Source organism: Lepus europaeus, chromosome 11 (genome assembly GCF_033115175.1).
Source record: "Lepus europaeus isolate LE1 chromosome 11, mLepTim1.pri, whole genome shotgun sequence".
NCBI classification, from domain to species: Eukaryota; Metazoa; Chordata; class Mammalia; order Lagomorpha; family Leporidae; genus Lepus; species Lepus europaeus.
In genome coordinates this window covers 52,761,679-52,784,916 of record NC_084837.1, presented here as the reverse complement: position 1 = coordinate 52,784,916, position 23,238 = coordinate 52,761,679, and the positions used below count along the sequence as shown (strand labels likewise).

Below are 23,238 nucleotides of genomic sequence, written 5' to 3'. Positions count from 1 at the left end.
AATGTCCTCAAAACTACCACAGACTTGTTTCCAACTGTGCTCTTCTTTGTCACCTATTATCTTTTATTATCAGAGAAGTTGCACTACATTATCAACAAATAGCTGTCATTTTAGGACAAATTCCAACAGGATCTCCCACATGAGTAGCAGAAACCCAAGCACTTGAGCCAATATTCACTGCCTTGCAGGGTTCCCATTAACAAGAAGTTGGAGGGGCCAGTGTTGTGGCACAGTGAGTAAAACTGCCACCTGTGACACTGGCATCCCATATGGGTGCTGGTTCCACCTCTGATCCAGCTCCCTGCTAATGGCCAGGGAAAAGCAGCAGAAGATGGCACAAGTGCTTGGGCTCCTATACCCATGTGTGAGCCCTGGATGTAGCTCCTGGCTTCAGCTTGGCCTAACCCTGGCCATTGCAATCATCTGGGGAGTGAACCAGCAGATGGAATATCTTTCTCTGTACTCTGCCTTTCAGATAAAATAAACCTTAAAAAAAAAAGAAAAGAAAAGAAAAAAAAAAGCTGAATCAGAAATGGAGGCAACAGTCGATCCCAAGCACTCCAATGTGGGATGTGAGCAACCCAAGCAGAGGTGTAACCTAGTGTGCCACAAGAACTCACCTAACTAGAAGTTTACATTGATAACTGTTTATAATTTGCCCTTTATTTCATGTGGTATTTTGTACCTTCTACAATTCCTTGCTATTTTTTCATCCTAATGTCTTCCTTACCTACACAGTGGCCTAATCTCAGGCAGATATCTCATTTTTAAAACTTACGTATTTGTGAGACAGGAATAGTTGAATGGCAGGTAAAGCTGCCGCCTACAGTGCCGGCGTCCTATAAGGGCGCCAGTTCAAGTCCTGATTGCTCTACTTCTGGTACAGCTCTCTGCGATGCCCTGGGAAAGCAGCAGAAGACTGCCCAAGTATTTGGGTCCCTACACCCACATGGGAGACCCAGAAGAAGCTTCAGGCTCCTTAGAATCGGCGCAGCTCCAGCCATTGTGGCAATATGACAAGTGAACCAGCAGATGGAAGACCTTTCTCTCTCTCTCTCTCTACTTCTGCCTCTCTGTAACTCTGCCTTTCAAATAAATAAATCTTATTTTAATAATAAGACTTATTTTTAAGAAAGAGACAAATAGAAAGCTCCCATTTGTTGATTCACTTTATAAATGCTCAGGAGTCATGAATTCAACATACATTTCCTATGGGAGTGGCAGGAAACCCAATCACATGAGCCATCACTGCTGTCTCCCAGGGTCTGCATCAGCAGGAAGCTAGGAGCCAGAGGAAGGTCATCAAACCCAAGTACTACAATGCGGGATGCAGGTGACTCAACTGGCATTTTAACCAATAAGATAAATCCCTTCATTTGTTAATGGGAGAAATAAAGCTAACAGTTTCTGAAATATTACCTAATCTGCCACATTACTTGGGCAGTCTTCTGCTGCTTTCCCAGGGCAAAGCAGAGAGCTGTACCAGAAGTAGAGCAATCAGGACTCAAAGTACCTTGCTTCACCTCTAAGCACAAGCTTTTAAAAATCAATATATCATCATATTATCATTCATCATTCTCTTCCCAATTTTTGGGCTAAACTTCTGCTTCTACTGGTTTAGCCTAGGCCCCAAAATTCAAAAGTCTTGCTATTGACTTAATGCCACAATGTCAAGTACCATTACTTTCCAGCCCTAGCCCATCGATTCATTTCTACTGACCCAGTTAATTGCATAGATATTTTTATGCTAGTCTCCTACTTTTCAGCTCCCATCTTTAAACGATCTTTGATGCTCACAAGATTAAACTTTCCTTTAAGATACTTCTGGCTTTCTTGACCCTCCTTCTATTACTACTTGTGGGTATATCCACGTCTCTCCTATATACTCTTTCCGTCATTTAAACCCTGGTAATAAAAGTGATAAAGAAGACTGAAAAGTGATAAACAAGACTGAACACCTTAACAATGATGGATCAGGAAGAGGTATATAGCCTAGTAGTTAAGACCTCTGTGTCCCCTATCAGAGTACCTGGGTTTGATTCCTGGCTCAGGTTTCTGATTCCAGTTTCCTGTCAGTGCAGACAATGGGAGTTAGGATGGCTCAAGTAACTGGGTCCCTGCCACCCATGTAGGAGACCTGGATTGAGTTCTTGGTTCCCAGCTTTAGTCAGTCCAACTTAGTCTCAGCCATTGAGGGCATCTGGGATTTGGGGAGTCAAAGGATAGGAGGCTGTGCTCACTTGCTGTTCACCACAACCCCTGTCCCATGTCTCTGCTTATCAAATACATTTTTTCTTCCTTTTATTTTTAATTAATTAATTTATTTATTTATTTTTGACAGGCAGAGTGGATAGTGAGAGAGAGAGAGACAGAGAGAAAGGTCTTTCTTTACCGTTGGTTCACCCTCCAATGGCCGCTGCGGCCAGCGCATCGTGCTGATCCGAAGCCAGGAGCCAGGTGCTTCTCCTGGTCTCCCATGTGGGTGCAGGGCCCAAGCACTTGGGCCATCCTCCACTGCCTTCCCGGGCCACAGCAGAGAGCTGGCCTGGAAGAGGGGCAACTGGGACAGAATCCAGCGCCCCAACCGGGACTAGAACCCGGTGTGCCGGCGCCGCAGGCGGAGGATTAGCCTATTGAGCTATGGCGCCGGCCTTTCTTCCTTTTTTAAAAAAGATCTATTCATCCATTTGAAAGAGTTACAGAGAGGCAGAGGCAGAGAGAGAATTCCTCCATCCGCTGGTTCACCCCCTAATGAACTAGGCTGATCCAAAGCCAGGAGCCAGAAGCCAAGAGCCCCCTCCAGTTCTCCCACATGGGTGCAGGGGCTAAGTCTTGGGCCATCTTCCTCTGCTTTCCCAGGCCACAGCACAGAGCTGAACCAGAAGTGAAGCAGCTGGGACTCAAGCCAGCAGCCACATGGGGTGCCGGCACTGAAGGCAGTGGCCTTACCCACTACACCAACACCAGCCCCATCAAATTTAAAAAAAAAAAAAAAAAAAAAGCCTTGGCCAGAAGAGAAACACATACATGTACTTGTACACAAAAGTAAACTCAGAGTTTAGTGGTTGCACTTTTTCACTTTCTATAACTCCAAGTCAATGATCAGACTCATGACAGAAATCTTAGGGAGTGACAGTGGAGAAGGAAAGGATCAAAGTTGCCAACTAAGGTTCAAACCCAAGGCCACAAATCTATATAATCTCCAAATAATCAACCTCTAAAGAAGTACTTTATTATACATAGCAAGACTAGCTCTTCATTTCATCACCTTCTTAAAGAAAAAACTACTCCCTGGCCTTGAAAGCTTGTAAAACTGATATTCTTCTACAGTGTTACCATGTCTGATACAGTTCTTAGTGGAACTTTCTTGTCCTTGTTTTACTTTCTTCCTTCCCCTTGCCCATTTCCTGCCATACAGGAGTCTGTTTACACTACATTTTTCCATCTCACTCTCTCCATACCTTTCAACAAAGCAGTGATTCTCAGCTAGGGGATGGAGGCTACTTCCCTTTAGAAGAGCTAATGAGACCTGAGGGTTGGGGATAACTGCACAGTTTAAAAACATGTATTCAATATTATAGCTTCATATTTACCAAATGAAAAACACTTATCATTGTTTGGGATATTTACATTCAGTAAAACTGGACAAAATATTGTCTCAGTCAGTGAGGTTGTGTAAAAAAATAAAACAAGACTGGGAGAAAGGGGGTGGAGACAGAGGAAGCAGCTTGGAAGGGTTATCAGTATCTCAAGATGGGATAAAATTTCTCATGGGTTCTCAAAAGAGAGTTTATCACAGTTTACTATTTATGACAGATGAAAAACACTGCAACAGAGATCATTCCACTGTCTAACAGATAAAATTATATAAACAGAACTACAGACATCCATTCTCCATTTACACATTTCCCGGTACTGCCCATTCTCTTAGAAGATATTGAACCAAAGCCATATTGAGCAACACTGACCTTTTTCTATACTATTCACCTTTAGAAAATACCACTCATGTCCACTTAACCTCTAGCTGCTCAAAGACTCAGAAAAGGGTAAACTATTTTATTTCAAAGTATAAGTCCTGTTGTTGAAACTGTATCCTTTCAAGAGGATAAGCTGCAGACAGACATAAACACATCTTACTGAAATACAAGATAGGCAGAAGCAGCTTAATTTAAATGAGAAATTCATTGAAAAATAATCAGAAAGGCTACAATGAAAATCATCAACCTAATTTTCAAAGGGAAGCACTGAGAAAAACTGTCCCATGGGGACATCTATGAAACTCAAAGGGTGTCTTAGAAACGGGAAATAAACATCCAAAGTGAACGTAATCACAATTTAGGGTCCGGGCAAGAAGGACACAGATCATAAGAAATAGAGCTATGAACTGGGAGCCACTCAGGAATTTCTTCAGGAAGATCAAGATTCTAGGCTATTTTCGCTATCTTCATCATTCTCACTGCCAAATGTGCGGCTACTCTGTCTTCCAATTACTGAAGGAGAAGCACTCACACCTCAATCAGGGGTATGGCCATCTCGGGGCACACACGACTGGGAAAGTAAGCCCTGTGAGTCAATAGGGAAAGCAAAATCGGTGCCCACGAGAGCAGAAAGCATGTATTTTCGAAGGTAAAAGGAGAAACTGCAGAAATTATGCACTCATTTAGGGAAAGGGAAGGGACGAGGTAAGGAAGTGAGGGGTTGATGGAAAGAAAATGCGACTGGGGATGGGGGTGGGGGGCCTGGGTACATTACCTGCTCATTCTGCCGGGGTTGGTGCCAGTAAGGCCCATACAGCAGAGGCAGATTTCTGGCAACTGGAGCCCCAAAAATGGAGATGAGGTACATGCACTTGAAGGAGGGAGCTAGCGGGGGTGCCCTCCAGGGTGGGGATGGCCAAGACGGGAAGATGCGGGGGGGGGGGGGGGTGTTAAGGGGGGGTGTGGATGCCCGGGGTAGGAGCAATGTTAGGGCGGAAGCTACAGGCTGAAAGGCTCGGCAAGCCCTGAAGGAGAAAAGGAGCTGTGCCTCACCCTAGTGGGAGAGAGAGGTGGCTTTACCTGCAGCGGCCGTGGGGGGCCGGTTCGCCCCTCTCGCTGTCTCTCCAGCACCAGTTCCCCCTCCTCCTGCGCAACCCAACTTGATGCGCCTGCCCGCCCCGCATCCTCATTGGCTGTACTCTTCTGTCACTCATCCCAGGCGCAAACACGCAAAACAGCGCAAAGGGAGGGACCAAAAGGAACTCCCTTCCCCCTCCCCCGCGGGTTAGGTTGAGAGCGCACGGAGAGGCCTATCCGGTTTCTAGGGCCGAGGCAAGCCTGCAGCTTGCTTGAAAAAAAGGGGACCTGGCAAGAAGAAAGGTCTCACGGTGCGGGAAACCAGTCCTGGGGATTAAATTCCCTTCTACCTACACTGCATTCTGCACACCAAAGAATGTAAACTCGGGAGGGAGGGTTCCACACTAGGCCAGCTCCGCCTCCTTCTGGATCCCCTGCCTTCTTGCAGCCCTGTCAACCCCTCTCCAGTAGTACCTTCTCAAACTACCTTCCCCCCCAAAATGGGCCAAATTGTCCCTGCCCTGGGGAGTCAGCCCGTTGCAAGGCTATGGTGCCTTTTATTCTTCAAAGATAAAGCACTCTCTGCCACAGCCCATAATGCTGGCCTGCTTTCTTGACACTCGGACCCTTCCGTGGCCCTATATAGTAATCTACACAGTAATCCTGGGTGCCCTCCAACAGCTCCCGGCTTCCTGTCCCTGAAAATGCACACACACACTATTCACCCCCAAACTGAGCCCCCTGCCCGCACCTCTCTTGAAACTCCGCCCATCTGACATACTGGTCAGTGTCCACTTTGCAGTGCCACTGGAGAGCACGCTAATCCCCAGACTATTTAACCCCTGAAGGATGGTATGCAAGCTTAAAATCCCCCAAAGTAAACTCCTATTACAAACAGCTGCTTACTTCCTGACCTCAAGTTTCCTCTGGAAAGTGAAAATCCTCAACATTGAAATACTGCTTTCTATACTGCAGGACACAAACTAGGAAGAAGCTCAACTTGACCTTAGGTCTCCTATTTTTAAAAGACCCTAGTGTTAACACTGTTGCTAGGGACACCCAATGACCACTCTGGTAAACAGCAATATTGTTTTCCTATTGGCTCTGGCTCAAAACCTCAAAGGTGTGTCTGAAAGCTCCTCCTGTATCTACCATCCAATCATTTGCAAAGTCCCATTGACTCTCTTGTAATACACTTCTGTGACAGATTCTGAAGCTGGCAAAGATTACAGCAATCATAGCGTAACCCTTACATTGCACAGATGAGGAAAACTAAGGCTTATAGAATTGAATGATTTGACTATGAAACTAAGCAAAAAATTCAGGACTAACATTTCTACTGCCATCTCTCTTATTTATGCAGTTGCTTGTGTAAGAGAAAGAAATCTAATTGAACTCTCCCCCTACCACATTAATTTTCTAAAGCACAGGATAGCCAAATAAGCCTCATGCTTAAAAACATTCAAAGGTTCTGTTACACAAGACATACATCTTTTTTTTTTTTTTTTTTTTTTTTTTTTTTTTTTTTTTTACAGGCAGAGTGGATAGTGAGAGAGAGAGACAGAGAGAAAGGTCTTCCTTTTTGCCGTTGGTTCACCCTCCAATGGCCGCTGCGGCCAGCGCATCGTGCTGATCCGAAGCCAGGAGCCAGGTGCTTCTCCTGGTCTCCCATGCGGGTGCAGGGCCCAAGCACTTGGGCCATCCTCCACTGCCTTCCTGGGCCATAGCAGAGAGCTGGCCTGGAAGAGGGGCAACCGGGATAGAATCCAGCGCCCCGACCGGGACTAGAACCCGGTGTGCCGGCGCCACAAGGTGGAGGATTAGCCTACTGAGCCGCGGCGCCGGCCACAAGACATAAATCTTAACATGCTCTGTCTCCACTCTTATTTTCCACAAGAATTCTATTTATTTCTTTGAAAGACAGAAGGACAGACAGGCAAAGAGCTCCCATCCATTCCCCAAATGCCTGAAATGGTTGAGCATGAGCCGGCCCAAAGCCAGGAACAAGCAATTCAATACAAGTCTCCCATGTGGGTAGTAGGGAACCCATTATTTGAGCCATCATCTGCTGCTTCCCAGAGTGTGTATCAGAAGGAAGCTAGGGGCCGGTGCCGCAGCTCAATAGGCTAATCCTCTGCCTACGGCGCCAGTACCCCGGGTTCTAGTCCCAGCTGGGGAGCCGGGTTCTGTCCCGGTTGCTCCTCTTCCAGTCCAGCTCTCTGCTGTGGCCCCGGGAAGGCAGTGGAGGATGGCAGAAGTGCTTGGGCCCTGCACCTGCATGGGAGACCAGGAGGAAGCACCTGGCTCCTGACTTCGGATCAGTGCAACACGCCGGCCATGGCGGCCATTAGAGGGGTGAACCAACGGAAGGAAGACCTTTCTCTCTGTCTCTCTCTCTCTAACTCTGCCTGTCAGGAAAAAAAAAAAAAAAAAAAAAAAAAAAAAAGAAGGAAGCTGGAATTGAGAGTAGAGTCAGAACTCAAATCCAGGCACTCCATATGGGATGCAGGTATCCCAAGCAGCATCTTGACGTGATGTATGCATTCCAAGTGGCATATTGCCAAATGTCTGCCCCTACTATTCTACACAAATGGTTACATGTTTGCAAAAAAAAAAAAAAACAAAACAACAACAACAAAAAAAACAAACCACAACCTGTTATCACCACACATTTTTTTTCCCTCATCTGGGGCTAGATAATACAGTCATCTTCAAACTATATGACACCTTTAATTCACTTGTTTTTTGTTATCAAAATCTTATCCTTTAAGATCTATATCAAATGCTTCTTCATTCATTAACTCAACATTTATTGAGTATATGATGTATCAAGTAATTTGCTAGTGTTAGGGAACCAAAGATGAATATGACATAAACCCCACCCTCAACTCATAGTAGGTAAGAGTGTACTTGTGTATGTGTGCAGGGAGATGGTGAAGTGAAGGACAGTGACAAACAATACAAGGGAGTCCAGGCAATGAAATCAGCCAGAGGCTCTTACAGGAACACTCAGGACAGGGACTCATGAGAAAAGATACGAAGGACATGCTCTCCTAATGAAGAGGAGTGAACTAGGTAGAGGGTAAGGTGGGCCATAAGAAAGGAGTATTCGGGCAGCAGTGGCAGTAAGAGGAAGGGCAAGAGGCAAGCAGAAGCAGCTGGGAGTGGTTCTGTAGTTCATCCTGTCGAAGTGTAAATCACAAAGAAGAAAATGGAAGAAGGTAAGGCTAAAGGGATAGATGAAGGGTCAGACCATGGAGGGTCTTATATTTCTTGCAGGTAGATGAGGAGTCACTGAAATATGCAATGACATGATCAGAGCTAACTCTGGCTTTGGGAGGCAAGAGAGACAAGAGGGCAGAGAAGCAGTTAGGAGGCTGCTGTGAGGTTCCAGATATTGGGTATCTGCTCAACCAAAAGCCCCCTTCCTATACTGTGGGAATACAAGGTAAGACTCTCCCATGGGAAGCTACATCCTATGAACAACTCTAAAGCCAGGGGGAGAGGGAGTCTGTCTCCTCCTCCCCACCCTGGCAGACAAGAAGTCACACAGGACCAAGGCTAATTTAAGTTCTCCTATTGGAGAACTTTGTCTTTGCTGGGCTAATGTAAAGATGACCCTGAACCAATCAGTTAGAAACTGTTTGCCGATGGCAGACACTAGAGTTTTTTTTTATTTTTTTATTTTTTATTTTTTATTAAATGTACTAATGTTGGTTACTTAGTTTTTTTTTATTATTATTATTTTTTTGACAGGCAGAGTGGATAGTGAAGGAGAGAGATAGAGAGAAAGGTCTTCCTTTTTGCCGTTGGTTCACCCTCCAATGGCTGCTGCTGCGGCCAGCACATCGTGCTGATCCGAAGTCAGGAGCCAGGTGCTTCTCCTGGTCTCCCTTGCGGGTGCAGGGCCCAAGGACTTGGGCCATCCTCCACTGCACTCCCGGGCCATAGCAGAGAGCTGGCCTGGAAGAGGGGCAACCGGGATAGAATCCGGCACCCCAACCGGGACTAGAACCCGGTGTGCCGGCGCCGCAAGGCGGAGGATTAGCCTGTTAAGCCACGGCGCCGGCCCAGACCCTAGAGTTTAACTGCAGCATCCTGTACAAACTCTTCAGTGATGTGACCCTGTCCTTCCCCGTGTCCTTGCCTCTCTCGGTCTCAGATCATTTCCTAAACCAGGTTCCCATTGTGAGCCACAGAATAGCCTTCCAACAAATTTACTTTCTGCTTACATTAGCCAAAAGGTGATTTCTGTTGTTTGCAACCAAGAATGCTAACAAGATGACGATGCCCTAAATAACAGCTGTATGATTCAAAAAACAATGACAACAAGAAACGGGCAGAGCTCAGAAATACTTGAGATAAAACTCAGTAGAACCTGGAGTCTAGACTGGAGTCTAAAGGAAAAGATGAGATTCAGCCAATATTGAGTTTGAGTTGGCAGCAGCATATTAAATAGTGACATTCAACAGGGGGTTGGCTGTATAAGTACAAGTCTGATTTGGTGATAGATTTAGAGTTACCCGTGTCTAAGTGGTAGTTGCATAAGTGGAGCTTACCCACGGAATATGAAGAGCAGACCAAGAAAAGGCAAAACTGCACAACTACTATTGGGGAGACAATAATTGAGAATGTCAGTGTCTGAAGAACTGGATAATCCATTTCCATTCTAAAGAAAGTAGCTGCTATTTATCTGTAATTAAGTACTGCCACATGGAAACTCATTCAAGGTCAGATACAACTTCAGATTTTTGAAAATCAAGAAGAGTTTTACATAAAATCTACAGCTCTTAATGCAGAAAACTAATTATTAAACAAACAAAAAACTTGAAACACTATGCAGGCTAAATAAAACACTTAAGAGGAGACCTCATTATTTGAGATTATGGTAGAATGAGAAAATCTTTTTTTTTTTTTTAATTTATTTATTTTTAAAGGTAGAGTTAGAGAGAGAGAGAGAGAGCGAGCGAGCGAGCTCTTCCATCTGCTGGTTCACTCCCCAAATGACAATGGCCAGGGCTGAGCCAGGGTAAAGTCAGGATCTAGGAGCTTGTGGGCCTCCCACATGGGTGCAGGGGCCCAAGCACTTGGGCCATCTTTCACTGCTTTCCCAGGCGCATCAGCAGGGCACTGAATCAGAAGTAGAGTAGCCAGGACTTGAATTGAAGCCCATATGGGATGCCTAACTTGCTATGCCACAGCATTGGCCCCAGAATGAGAAATCTTAAGGAGGAACCCAGGAGAACACTAGAATTTTAGAATGAGAATAAGATATGCCTACTTAAGCAGGTAGGGAAGGAAAAGCTAGACAAGTAAGGGTACAACATCACAGGGCCGGCACTGTGGCAAAGCAGGTCAGCAGTGCTAGCATCCCATATGGGTGCCTGTTCATGTCCAGCTGCTCCATTTGCAATCCAGCTTCCTGCTAATTGTTTGGGAAAAGCAGCAGAAGATGGTCCAAGTGCTTGGGCACCTGCCACCCACATGGGAGACCCAGAAGAAGCTCCTAGCTCCTGGCTTTGGCTTGGCCAGTCCCAGCTGTTGCAGCCACTGGAGTAACCAATGGATGAAAGAGCTGTCTCTGTCTATCTTTCCCTCCTTCTCAGTAACTCTGGCTTTCAAATAAATAAATAAATAAATCTTTTAAAAAATAATAAAATGCCGGCCAGCACCACGGCTTAACAGGCTAATCCTCCGCCTTGTAGCGCCGGCACACCGCGTTCTAGACCTGGTTGGGGCGCCGGATTCTATCCCGGTTGCCCCTCTTCCAGGCCAGCTCTCTGCTGTGGCCCAGGAAGGCAGTGGAGGATGGCCCAAGTCCTTGGGCCCTGCACCCGCATGGGAGACCAGAAGCACCTGGCTCCTGGCTTCGGATCAGCAAGATGCGCCGGCCGCAGCGGCCATTGGAGGGTGAACCAGCGGCAAAAAGGAAGACCTTTCTCCCTGTCTCTCTCTCTCTCACTATCCACTCTGCCTGTCAAAAATAAATAAATAAATAAATAAATAAATAAATAAAATGCCTACTGGATTTAAAAACTGAAAGCCTTTTGGATGCCTATCTGTCTAGATGAGCTTTCCCAGCACTTTGGTCCTCTCTTAGGATAATTATCTTCTAATTTATACTTTACCTACATTTACACATGGAGATATAATGAGCTTTTAAGTCAAAAGAACCTGGGCTAAATTAACTTTTGAGTCTAGTTCATTCCTTTGCATAAAGGAGGTAACAGTATCAAGTTGTTGTTTTTAAAGATTTATTTATTTGGGGCCAGCGTTGTAGTACAGCAGGTTAACACCCTGGCCTGAAGTGCAGGCATCCTATATGGGCGCTGGTTCGAGACCCGGCTGCTCCACTTCCCATCCAGCTCTCTGGATAGACTGCGAAAGCAGTAGAAGATGGCCCAAGTCCTTGGGCCCCTCCACCCGCGTGGGAGACCCAGAAGAAGCTCCTGGCTCCTGGCTTTGGATCGGTGCAGCTCCAGCTGTTGCAGCCAATTGGGGAGTGAACCAGTGGGTGGAAGACCTCTCTCTCTGCCTCTCCTCTCTCTGTGTGTAACTCTTTCACATAGATAAATAAATCTAAAAAAAAAAAAAAAAAAATTATTTATATGTGAAAGTCAGAGTTACAGAGAGAAAGAAGAAAAGACAGAGGCAGAGAGAGGTCTTCTATCATCTGACTCACTCCCCAAATGGCTGCAACTGGGCCAGGCTGAAGGCAAGAACCAGGAGCTTCTTCCAGGTCTCCCACGTGGGCGGTAGGGGCCCAAGCACTTGGGCCATCATCTGCTGATTTCCCATACACATTAGCAGGGAGCTGGATCAGAAATGGAGCAGCTAGGACTCCAACCAGTGCCCATATGGGATGCCAGTACTGCAGGCCACAGCTTAACCAACTGCACCACAGCACTGATCACAACAGTATCAAGTTACAGGGCCATTTATGAAGATTAATGAAACACCTAGCACAGTACTTGAAACATAACTACTAGGTTGAGCATTCAACAAATATTGCCGAATTAATTGGTAAAAATATTCCCCAGATAGTCAATTGGGGAAAAAAATCTATTTTTGCCTTCCTTCAGTGAGCTAATACTTATAAGTGTGAGTATATACTGCAGCTCTGTGTGTGTATGTACACACACACACACACCTGGGTGGAATTCCTGGCTCCTGGCTTGATCCTGGCTCAGCACTGGCTGTCACAGATATTTGGGGAATGAACCAGCAGATAAAAGGTCTCTGTCTCTCTGCCTTTTAAATAAATGAAAATAAATTTTTAAAAAAATTAAAGAACCATAGGAGGGGCCAGCGTTGTGGTGTTGTAGGTTAAACATCCACCTGCAGTACCTGCATCCCATTTGGGCACCCATTCAAGTCCCAGCTACTGCACTTCAGATCTAGCTTCCTGCTGATGGCCTGGGAAAGCAATGAAGGATGGACCCAGTGCTTGGACCCCTGCATTTGCATGGGAGACCTGGAGAACCCCAGGAATCTAAGGAAGCATCATCATAAAGACCACTTCCCCCTCAAACACATTTTCCCTTCATGGCTTCAAGGACACCACACTTTTCAGGTTTTCCTTTTCTCTCTCTGGCCACTTTTCCTTTGCTTCTTATCTCCTCTACTAACTCCTTTAATTGTTGAAAAGTCCCTTTAGTCCTTGGCTCTCTTTTTTCATTCTATCCTTTCTTTTCAAGGATGTCTAAATCAAATATACAGTTTCAACTATAATTCATTCTTTTCTCCAACAAATTATGGTGAAATGATTATGATTATGTCTCTCATTTATATCTCTGGGCAAGACATTGCTTATGACTTACAGATCTGTACAAGGACACTTCAAAAAGTTTGTAGGAAAAGGGAATCAAAAGACAAATTTATTTAAATGCAAAAAAGAAAAAAAAAAAAAAAGAGCGAAGTCCATGCAGTTTTTTTCATAGCATGACTGTTCCATGAACTTTCTGAAGATTCCTCGTGGATCCACCTGCTTAACTCAATACCTTCTTTTAGTAGTCTCTCCAGTCTCCCCCACCACAGGCGCACATACAAAGAGGTCATCATCTTCCAATATTTCCTATTCAGTTATTGTTGCAGAGACCAGAAACCCTGTTCCTTAACATTAATATCCAATATTTTAAAATAATGTCTTTACCTCCCAAGTATCCATCAAATCCATATACTTCTGCTTCTACTGCCATTTGGTTCAATTTACCATCTTCACTTCTCAGGCTGCAGCAATTGCCTTCTTAAAGCAGAGAGCTGGGATTTTTTTTGTTTTTAGATTTTATTTATTTGAAAAACAGAGGGACAAGGGGAGAAGGGGAGGCACAGAGAAAGAAATCTTTCATCTACTGGCCACAAATCAGGGCTGGTCCAGGTCAAAGACAGGAGCCAGGAACTAGGAACTCCATCCTAGTCTCCCATGTGGGTGGCATGCGCCCTAGGTATTTAGGCCATCTTCCTTGCTTTCCCAGGTGCATTAGCAGGAAGCTGGATCAGAAGCTGAGTAGCCGGGACTTTAACTAGTGCTCCGATGTGGGATCCTTAAACCACTGTGCCATAATGCCAGCCCCTGCAATTATCTGCTAACTGGTTCTATCCCATTCTGCTAATTTAATTCTTACTTTTCTTTTTTTTTTTTTTTTTAACTTTTTGACAGGCAGAGTGGATAGTGAGAGAGAGAGACAGAGAGAAAGGTCTTCCTTTGCCGTTGGTTCACCCTCCAATGGCCGCCGCGGTAGGCGCGCTGCGGCCCGCGCACCGCGCTGATCTGATGGCAGGAGCCAGGTGCTTCTCCTGGTCTCCCATGGGGTGCGGGGCCCAATGGCCTCCAACTTTCAAGTCAGTTGAAAGTAACAACTACTTTTCTTAGCAAACAGGGCCCAAGCACTTGGGCCATCCTCCACTGCACTCCCTGGCCACAGCAGAGAGCTGGCCTGGAAGAGGGGCAACCGGGACAGGATCGGTGCCCCGACCGGGACTAGAACCCGGTGTGCCGGCGCCGCAAGGCGGAGGATTAGCCTAGTGAGCCGCGGCGCCGGCCTAATTCTTACTTTTCAAAGCTCATTTTAACACCTATATTTCAATGAAAAGCTTTCCTTGACCTCGAAGACTAATAAAAAAAATTACTGAATGCACATTACATGCCAGGTACTCTTCTAAGCAATGAAAGTCTATTAACATATTTATTTTCTTAACAAGCCTAAATAACTGCATTTCACAGATGAGGAGACCAAGGCAGAGAGGCAACTTATTCAATTTCCTGTAGCTAGAAAAAGTGGCACTACGTTCAAGTTTAGGCAGTGTAGCTTTATAAGTCCCATGCTTAACCACTCTCCTATACTATGCCCTAGGTTATATGTTTCTATTATAAATTGTCCTGTAACATCCAGTACTTCTCCTTTGTTGCAGAGATTTGAGTAAGCACCCCTCCCCTCTGGAAAGCAAGTTCCACAAGGGCAAGGACTGCGTATGACTTGCTCCTTTCAGTATAGCTTTTGCTTATCAGTAACGGGCATTCAGTGTACTGGCGTTGAAGGAATGCATTGAACTTCCGGAAAAGGTGTGTGGGAGCAAAGCTGCATGGGTAATGGGATGGCTTCCCTCACTCACACTGCAGTGACAGCAAATGGGCAGTGACATGTTTTCCTACCAAAAGCATTCAGAAAAAGAATCATAAAATCATAAGCATGATCACTTTTTAGGGTCTGTAGCAGATACAGCTTTGACCTATAGCAAAAGGCGTTGTATACAATAAACATAAGAGACTGTTTTCTGCAATGCAATAATCACTACTGAAAGTAATGCCATTTTAGTGATCCCCTCTGGGCTTAGGACCACAGCGCCTTAGTGGTGACCAAGTCAAAGCTGTGGCAGGAAGCGAAGGATGCCACTATAGTTTTATGACTCAAAACAGGGCACAAATTAATTTTCTAAGTCTACCTCACTGTAAGTCCCCCCCCACCCCCACCCCAGTAAAACCCTGGAATTTTGGCTAATTCTAAAGAGAGAAAATAAGAGCCTAATCTTTAAGGATCATTGCCCTTAGGTCAAGTTAGACTGGATCTGGGGAAGTTCCTCTTCACTGGTTCACAGTCACCAAGGTGAAAATCATATTCCAAGTTTCAGATGAGGACTACCTACCTGGACCAATGTATCCACCCTAGATTACCATTTTACACAATTTAATTTATATAACGCAGTCCTTCCTGGTCCTTTTTATGCTCCCCTAAATGCATCCCTGTCTGCTCTATTTTAACTAAGCTAAGCACACGCACATTTGTTCAGCCTAGCAGAAAAATATATTTACTAACTTCAACTAGAGGCTGAGAGATTGTTTCACTGACATTGGAAAAAAAAAAAAAGTAGGGGGGGGGAGAAACATCATAGTGCTGTGCTACGATCAGACTTGTGCCTGTAGGCACAAAAACTGACTCCAGTGACATGGGAATGATGAAAATACAGTGGGCTAAATTGACTTGTACTGGCTAAAAAATGAAGTTATATGCAAGGCTGACCAAGTGATTTTCCTCTGCAGAGAAAGTATTTCACATAATCTTATCTTCAAAATAACTAAGTTAAATAAAAGAAACAAACTATTCTTCTTTTAACAAAGATACAAAGACAAAAAAGAAATTCTATATTCTCAAGGTTCTACAACTACTAAAAGTATTGGTTTAACTGGCTACCTGTCTAGTATCAAAAACAGTTCTCAGTTCTCTCACAGGGGTCAACACTGGATTTTTAAGTGGGAGCAGGCTGGATAATAAACAGGGCTGTAAGTCAGAGCAGAGTCCTACTCCTGGTCGAGTTATCTAACCTCTCTACATCTTTTTGCCTATCCTGTAAAATGAAGTTAACATCACATACATTTCGGGGTTATTCTACAGATTAAAAGATAATGCACAACGTTTGGTACACAGTAAGCAAATAATAAGGGATTTATTATTCCCTGTCCAATATTTTAAAACAGTCCTACTAAAAGCTTCTCTCAAAGCAAAATGACTCCTCAAAGACCTCGCAGAGCGGATGTGCTAAGCAGAATGGTAGGATACTGAAAGAGCTATGAAAGTTCCACAATTAGAATAGCAGGACTGCTGGGCAGGATGAAAGGACTCCAGCACTACCACGCTGAGGCCGCAGCACAGCCCTTTAACCTCCTAACCATGCAGCAGACGTCAACCAGCAATGGTGTCAACGGCAACATCCCAGGTAATTCAACTCATCATTTTCATGTTGGCAGGAACACGCCAGTGTCTATTTCTATTTCATAAGTCTCCATTTACTCCACAATCCCTGCTTGCGGTAACTTATAGTTCTCCAGCTAACTAGGCTGTTCCATAGTTGTTCACATGCCCAGATCCAGCTGTCTTAGCTTTTGATTCCCTTGACTTTCAGGAAAGCAGTGAAAAGGATGTGACCATTACCATATATATTTAAGATCTCATTTCAAAAGGTGCCCAACAGAGGTGTATCTGTAGAACAGGCAAAAACTTGGCAGTTTATAGAATTCATATGGAAATAAAGGAAGAGCTGACTCATGTGTCTCTTACACCTAGAAAGGGAGGGAAAAAAATGAGTACTGAACAGAACCAATTAAGAATAAAACAGAGGGCCGGTGCCGTGGCTTAACAGGCTAATCCTCCGCCTTGTGGCGCTGGCACACCGGGTTCTAGTCCCGGTTGGGGTGCCGGATTCTATCCCGGCTGCCCCTCTTCCAGGCCAGCTCTCTGCTATGGCCCGGGAAGGCAGTGGAGGATGGCCCAAGTCCTTGGGCCCTGCACCCGCATGGGAGACCAGGAGAAGCACCTGGCTCCTGGCTTCGGATCAGCGTGATGCGCCGGCCGCAGCGGCCATTGGAGGGTAAACCAACGGCAAAAAGGAAGACCTTTCTCTCTGTCTCTCTCTCTCACTATCCACTCTGCCTGTAAAAAAAATAAATAAATAAAAAATAAAACAGAGTAGAAGTTCAGTTCTCATGCAATGTGGTGTCCCCTTCAAAAATCGAGAAAAGGGGCAGCAGGTTAAGCCGCTGCTTTTGACACCAATGTCCCCTAGTAGAGTGTTGGTTCAAATTCCAGCTGCTCTGCTTCAGATAATTTCCTGCTAATAAGCCTAGGAAGGCGACAGGTGATGGCCCAAGTGCTTTGGCTCCTGCCACCCACATGGGAAAACCAGACGTTGTTCCTGGCTTCTAGCTTTGGCCTGGCCCAGACCTAGATGTTGTGGCCATTTGGAGAGTAAAACAGTGGACAGAAGACTTTCTTCTTTCTCTCTCTCTCGCTTTCTCTCTGTCACTCTGCCTTTCACATGAATAAATAAATAAATCTTAAGTCCCTGATTTCTTTTTTTTATTTTTTTTATTTTTTTATTTTTTGACAGGCAGAGTGGATAGTGAGAGAGAGAGACAGAGAGAAAGGTCTTCCTTTTTGCCGTTGGTTCACCCTCCAATGGCTGCCGCGGTAGGCGCGCTGCGGCCGGCGCACCGCGCTGTTCCGATGGCAGGAGCCAGGTGCTTCTCCTGGTCTCCCATGGGGTGCAGGGCCCAAGCACTTGGCCCATCCTCCTCTACACTCCCTGGCCACAGCAGAGAGCTGGCCTGGAAGAAGGGCAACTGGGACAGGATCGGTGCCCCGACCGGGACTAGAACCCGGTGTGCCGGCACCGCAAGGTGGAGGATTAGCCTGTTAAGCCACGGCGCCGGCCTTAAGTCCCTGATTTCTTATAGAACCAACCAAAAAGGAAATTCCCCTATCACCAACAGGCCAATATACCTCTGACTATCCACATCTCAAAGCAGTAATCCCTAAAGATGTAGTGTATTTCCAAAATATACAGTGAAAGAAAAAAAGAAAGAAGGAAATTGCAAAAGTTTCTATAATGACAACAAGTAACAATTTGAGAAACCTGAAGGCTTCACAGCTCTTGAATATCCTTCTTCTCAAAAGAAATTAACAAGTTAGTTACTGGGGCCGGCACCACGGCAGGGCCAGTAAAGCATCTGCCTGTGGTGCTAGCATCCTATGTGGGTGCCAGTTCGAGCTCCAGTTGCTCTACTTCCAATCCGGTTTCCTGCTAATGTGCCTGGGAAAGCAGTGGAAGATGGCCCAAGTGCTTGGACCCCTGCACTCACATAGGAGACCTGGAAAAAGCTCCTGGCTCCTGATTGGCACAGCTCCAGCCACTGTGACCATTTGGGGAGTGAACCAGTGGACAGAACATCCATCTCTCTCTCTCTCTCTCTCTCTCTCTCTCTCTCTCTCTGCTTTCCTTCTATGTAACTCTTTCAAATAAATAAATAAATAAAAATAAATCTTAAAAGAAAGTTTTTTGTTTTTTGTTTTTTTTTTTAAAGAACTTGGTTACTTTATATCCTTTCTCAGAAAGTTACTAACATAGTGTTAGAAGAATTACAGCCTCAGGGCCAGTGCTGTGCCATAGCAGGTAAAGCCTCCGCCTGCAGTGCCAGCATCCCATATGGATGCTGGTTCAAGTCCTGGCTGCTCCACTTCAAATCCAGCTCTGCTATGGCCTGGGAAAGCAGTAGAAGATGGCCCAAGTCCTTGGGTCCCTGCACCCGCATGGGAGACCTGGAAGAAGCTGCTGGCTCCTAGCTTTGGATCAGCACAGCTCCAGCCGTTACAACCAATTGGGAAGTGAACCAAAGGATGGAAGACCTCACGCCTTCTCTCTCTGTGCCTCTCTTTCTCTCTCTGTGTAACTCTGATTTTCAAATAAATAGATAAATATTTTTAAAAAAATTAAAGACTCTCAAAACAAAAATGTGTTGCTATGGGATTACTAGTTACTAGAAAAGTGAGAGATTACAAAAAAAATTAGTACTACTACATTTAAGATGCTGATGTACAGGGAGAAAGGAGGCATAGTCCTAGAAATTATTATCTGGTTATTTCAGTGGCATGTCATTTAATTATCTTTTTAAAAATCAAATACTCTGAGAATATCAAAATAAAATGAAGCTGTGGGCCTGGTCCTCTGGTGCAGCAGGTCTAGCCGCCACTCAAGACAATCATTCCAGATAACGGAGCGCTGATTCAAGTCCCAGCTGCTCTGCTTTCAGTCTAGCTTCCTGACAGTGAGCCTGGGAAGGTGGCAGAAGATGGCCCAAGAACTTGGGACTCTGCCACCCATGTGGGAGATCTGGATGGAGTTCCTGGCCCTTGGCTTTGGCTTGACCCAGTCCTGTTGCAGCTATCTGCCATTTGGGAGTGAACCAGTAGATGGAAGGTCTCTCTCTCTCTCTCTCTCTCTCTTTCTCTCTTTGTTACTCTGCCTTTTCAAATAAATTACTTAAAAAAAAAAAAAAAGCCAAATACCATGTCTCTAGAGGTAATGAGAGGAAATAAAATCCAAGCTGTTTCATTCGTTCAATGACAAAGTCAATCCTTTCTTATTAACTGTAAATAGTTGATCTGGGAAATCTTCAAACTGCTGAGAATATGCAGGATAATCTGAATGTGAAGACACTAGACTCCATCTGGGTTCCCTATCTGTTCCACTGCAGGACAGACAGCCAGTCCCAATGAAGACAAATGCAAAGCAATTTTCTGTATCAGGCTCATTTTGATCTCTGCCTTCTGGATTTCTGGTTAGCCTATAACATATAATTAATGGGCAGAAGTTAAGTGCTTTATTTGAGAAAGTCTTCTGTTGCAATCTGAAGGCAAGGTATATTTTTTCAGCTGACCATTTTGCTTCCTGCAACATTAAACAAGCGACCGCCCAGTGAAGGACAGAAAGTAATGAGTAATAAAAGGGCCAATTAAATGTTACCTACAGAACAGCCTGATGAGAAACCTTGAAGATGGACATTTAAAACATTCAGTAACTATAAATAGGTGGACTCATTTTATAATACAAATACTTGTATAATGAAAATTTTAAAAGATATGTGAAATAGAAAACATACACACACAAGAGAACTAATTATGACTTTATACATACATGCAAAATAAAACTGAGAGGTTAAGGGGAAAAATTTGTAATGCAGGACAAAATTTAGACTGTAGCAAATGGTCAAACAAACTTTCAGGCAAAAGAAAACTGTTCATATAACACTTCTGTTACACAGGAATACGCCTGTCAGTTTGGTTCTAGATACCAAGGGAATCATATCTTGAAAATCAGGATCTCTTTACATTCTTTAAAAGGTCTCACCTAGAGGCAGGCATTTGATACAGTGGTTAAGATGCCACATAGGACACCCACTGGGCTCCACTTCTGATTCCAGCTTCCAGCTAACGTGCACACTAGGAGGCAGCAGGCGAAGGCTCAAATAGTTGGGATCCTGCCACCCATCTAGGAGTCCTAGATTGAGTTCCAGGCTCCTGGCTTCCTGGTTTCAGCCCCGGCTGCTGTGGAGATCTAGGGAGTGAACCAGTGGAAAAAATGTCTCTCTGCCTTTGAAATAAGTAAGTAAATAAAGGTCTGAGCTAAACAGGCAACAAAAGCACAATATCAGTGAATGTTCAGTGACAGGACAGTCTATCAGTGAATCTAACACTAAAGGTAAAACGGTAAATACCAGTGTGGTCACAGTAGTAGAAGGTCAGGTCATTCAATGACCTGAAGATAGGACTTGCTCAAATCCAAGTCCAGAAGTAGACCAACCAGAGGGTGCAGACTCCAGAGAAATATTTGCCTTCAGTTTTTCTCCTAAATGTTAGGTTCAATGAAAACTCAGAAGACAGCTTAACTCTTCCAGGGCTAACGACAAACAGTATTGCTAAAGCATTAGCATTCAACTCAGTGTTACAGGCCTTATACAGATGAGAATATCCAACTTCATCCTTCCAAAGCAAGTGGTTTGGGCACCCACAGATGAATCTTAAGTGTTTAGAAAATTCTTATTCTTTTCAAAAATGTGTACAATGGTTTCTTTGAAAGAATGATCTTTCTTATCATCCTCCATTACCTATCAAAAACTCAATCCTTCTTATAAAGTCAATTTTTTTTTCCTGTTAGAATAAAATTCTGCAGTAGTATCACAATGCCAGAATTCCTCTATCTCATCATCCAGTGGTGCTACAGAGAAGGCTGTCCTAGAACATACCAGATCTACATTTCCTAGTGATTCCCAACCAGTTAAACAAACGTATTTTCTATCCAAATCTAAATGGACTTTGTCAATCTGAGAACTGACAAAATCAAAAGATCAGAAAGCCAGGACGGACCAAATGTGATTAAAGGTGTGAACTGTGTCGAGTGCCCACCCCACACATCGCTCCCTCAAATCCCTACCCCAAAGCATTAGTCCTTTGCTGTAAGTTTTAAACCTCCCTCCAACGCTGTCTCTCCACACACATCTACCCTCTCTTTGGCAATGTCCTTCACCTTGTCTGGCAGGCCCACTGGCACTGCACGCTGGCCACAAAAGGTTTTCTTAAATGGCAAATGTTGCTTTTCTCCCAACTTCTTTTGAGGGCTGGGACAATTCCAAAATATTTGAAATAAGAAGTTCTCCACTTCTGACCGTACAAGGTTGATCAGAATTTGTTCTGAAACCTACTGGTTGACCATTCGCAGAAAACCCCTCAACAGAAGACATTATCCAAATCACAAATTCACTTTCTAGGATCTGATGTGCCCCCATACCAGAAGGGACTTTAGGCTACTGCCAAGGATAGCCCCGAGACACTCGGACAGACTGAGGACATGGGAATGATCTGTGCATGCTGATGCGATGTGAGGGTGCAGCAGACGCTGCTCATGCAGCTCCCCTGGCTTAGGTGCAGGGCGCTCCACTCTCAATTCTTTAAAAGGAAACAGCATGGAGTCCTAAATCTTTGACTTCTGCCTCACTTCGCTCAGTCACCGAAGAGACTGGCCCACCATATACCTCTTGTGCAAAGACCTCAGTGACTTCAGGGCCGCCCCTAAGAGGCTAGAGCTGCTGCATTTGCACAGCTGCTGCAGTGGCAGGCACTGGAGACAGGTAAATAAAGAAACTGCACCGGGGGGAGGGGGCTTCTGCCCGTGAAGTTTACATAATGCAACAGAAAAGCAGTGAGCGCTGCAGACCTGTCAAGGGAGACCCGAGGCTTCAGCGGCTGTGTCCCCACCGTCTCCAAACACTCTCCGACAGCTTGCTCTTCACCACCCCACCCCACCCCCAAGACCCGGAGAAATCACTCCTACGCAAGAACAATAACCATCCACACGCGCTCACCTCAGGCTTTCCTACCCACCTTCATTATTAAAATACAAGAGAAGAAAAAAAAAGAAGAAAAAAAATAAAGCAGGAAAGGAAGGAGAACCCTAACCTCCCACTTCTGAGTTCAGAGTATGGAGTAACCAAACGGAGCCGGGGAGTTTTCCCTTCCTCGAACGGGGGAAGGAGAACAAGGCGCTGCCTCCGATCTGCACCACGCCCAGCAATGCAATGACAAGCCCTAAAAACTCCACAGCGGCCCAAGCAGTGGTCCCGCGGCGTGGCCCTGCTCGGAGCCCGCGGCCCGGCAGCCGCCCTCACCCCCAGCCTCTCACAAAGGAGAATGGTTCAGTCCAGAGCATCACCCAGCACCTGATCCCTCACAACTGGGGGACGGGGAGGGGTGTGGGGGGGCGGGAGCCAGCGAAGTCATCCTAAGGACCTTCGCTTCTGCAAAAACTCCGGGAGCAGCACTGAGAAGTGGGTGTGAGCGGGAAGCCTACCTGAACTAGTCCGGGTTCCTCCTATCCACACTCAGCGTTTCAACTCACCCTCTCGGAGAACAAGGCGCCTTCCGGCGGAGCATGGCCAGCCCTCGCCTCAATCTAGCTTGCTAGTAGTCCATTCTCCCGAGGCTCCGCCCACCTGCGCTCCCATCCACCAATGGCAGGGCCGGGACCCAGCCTCTTCCAGCGGGCTAGGGTGAGCACCATCCAGGAAGTCTCTTGAGAGTGGGAGGGCCTAGAAGGCTGAGAAGGGTACGTAGGCAGCCAGGGATATGCCTGATTGGAAATAAAATCTGGCGGCAGATCGGCGCTGACGGCTCAGTTCACCGGCTGCCAGGCCTCTGGGCGTCCTTTTTTTTTTTTTTTCTCTTTTGGCCCCCGCCGTTGGGGGCGCTCTAACCTAAAACAACACTCAGTTGCCTGTCTCGGGGAAGCCATCTTGGATCGGCTGCTGCCTTGGGGCGGGGAGGATGCAGGAGTGCCTTGCAAGAACGGGAAGGCCTGTTCG

General features: G+C 45.5%; 1 protein-coding gene across 6 annotated transcripts in view; it reads right to left on the bottom strand.

The window, feature by feature from the left end:
- Positions 1 to 22,848, bottom strand: part of CHD8 (chromodomain helicase DNA binding protein 8) — a 69,673-nt gene extending 46,825 nt beyond the window's left edge. For 4 of the 6 annotated variants that reach the window (XM_062205476.1, XM_062205480.1, XM_062205481.1 and 1 more), the window contains exon 1: positions 22,728 to 22,824. The gene's annotated coding sequence lies outside the window, so the exon portion shown is untranslated. Of the gene's footprint in view, positions 1 to 5,057; positions 5,145 to 22,727 lie in introns of those variants that run through there. The other 2 variants (XM_062205478.1, XM_062205477.1) reach the window with 2 other exon arrangements.
- Positions 22,849 to 23,238: the final 390 nt, after the last annotated feature.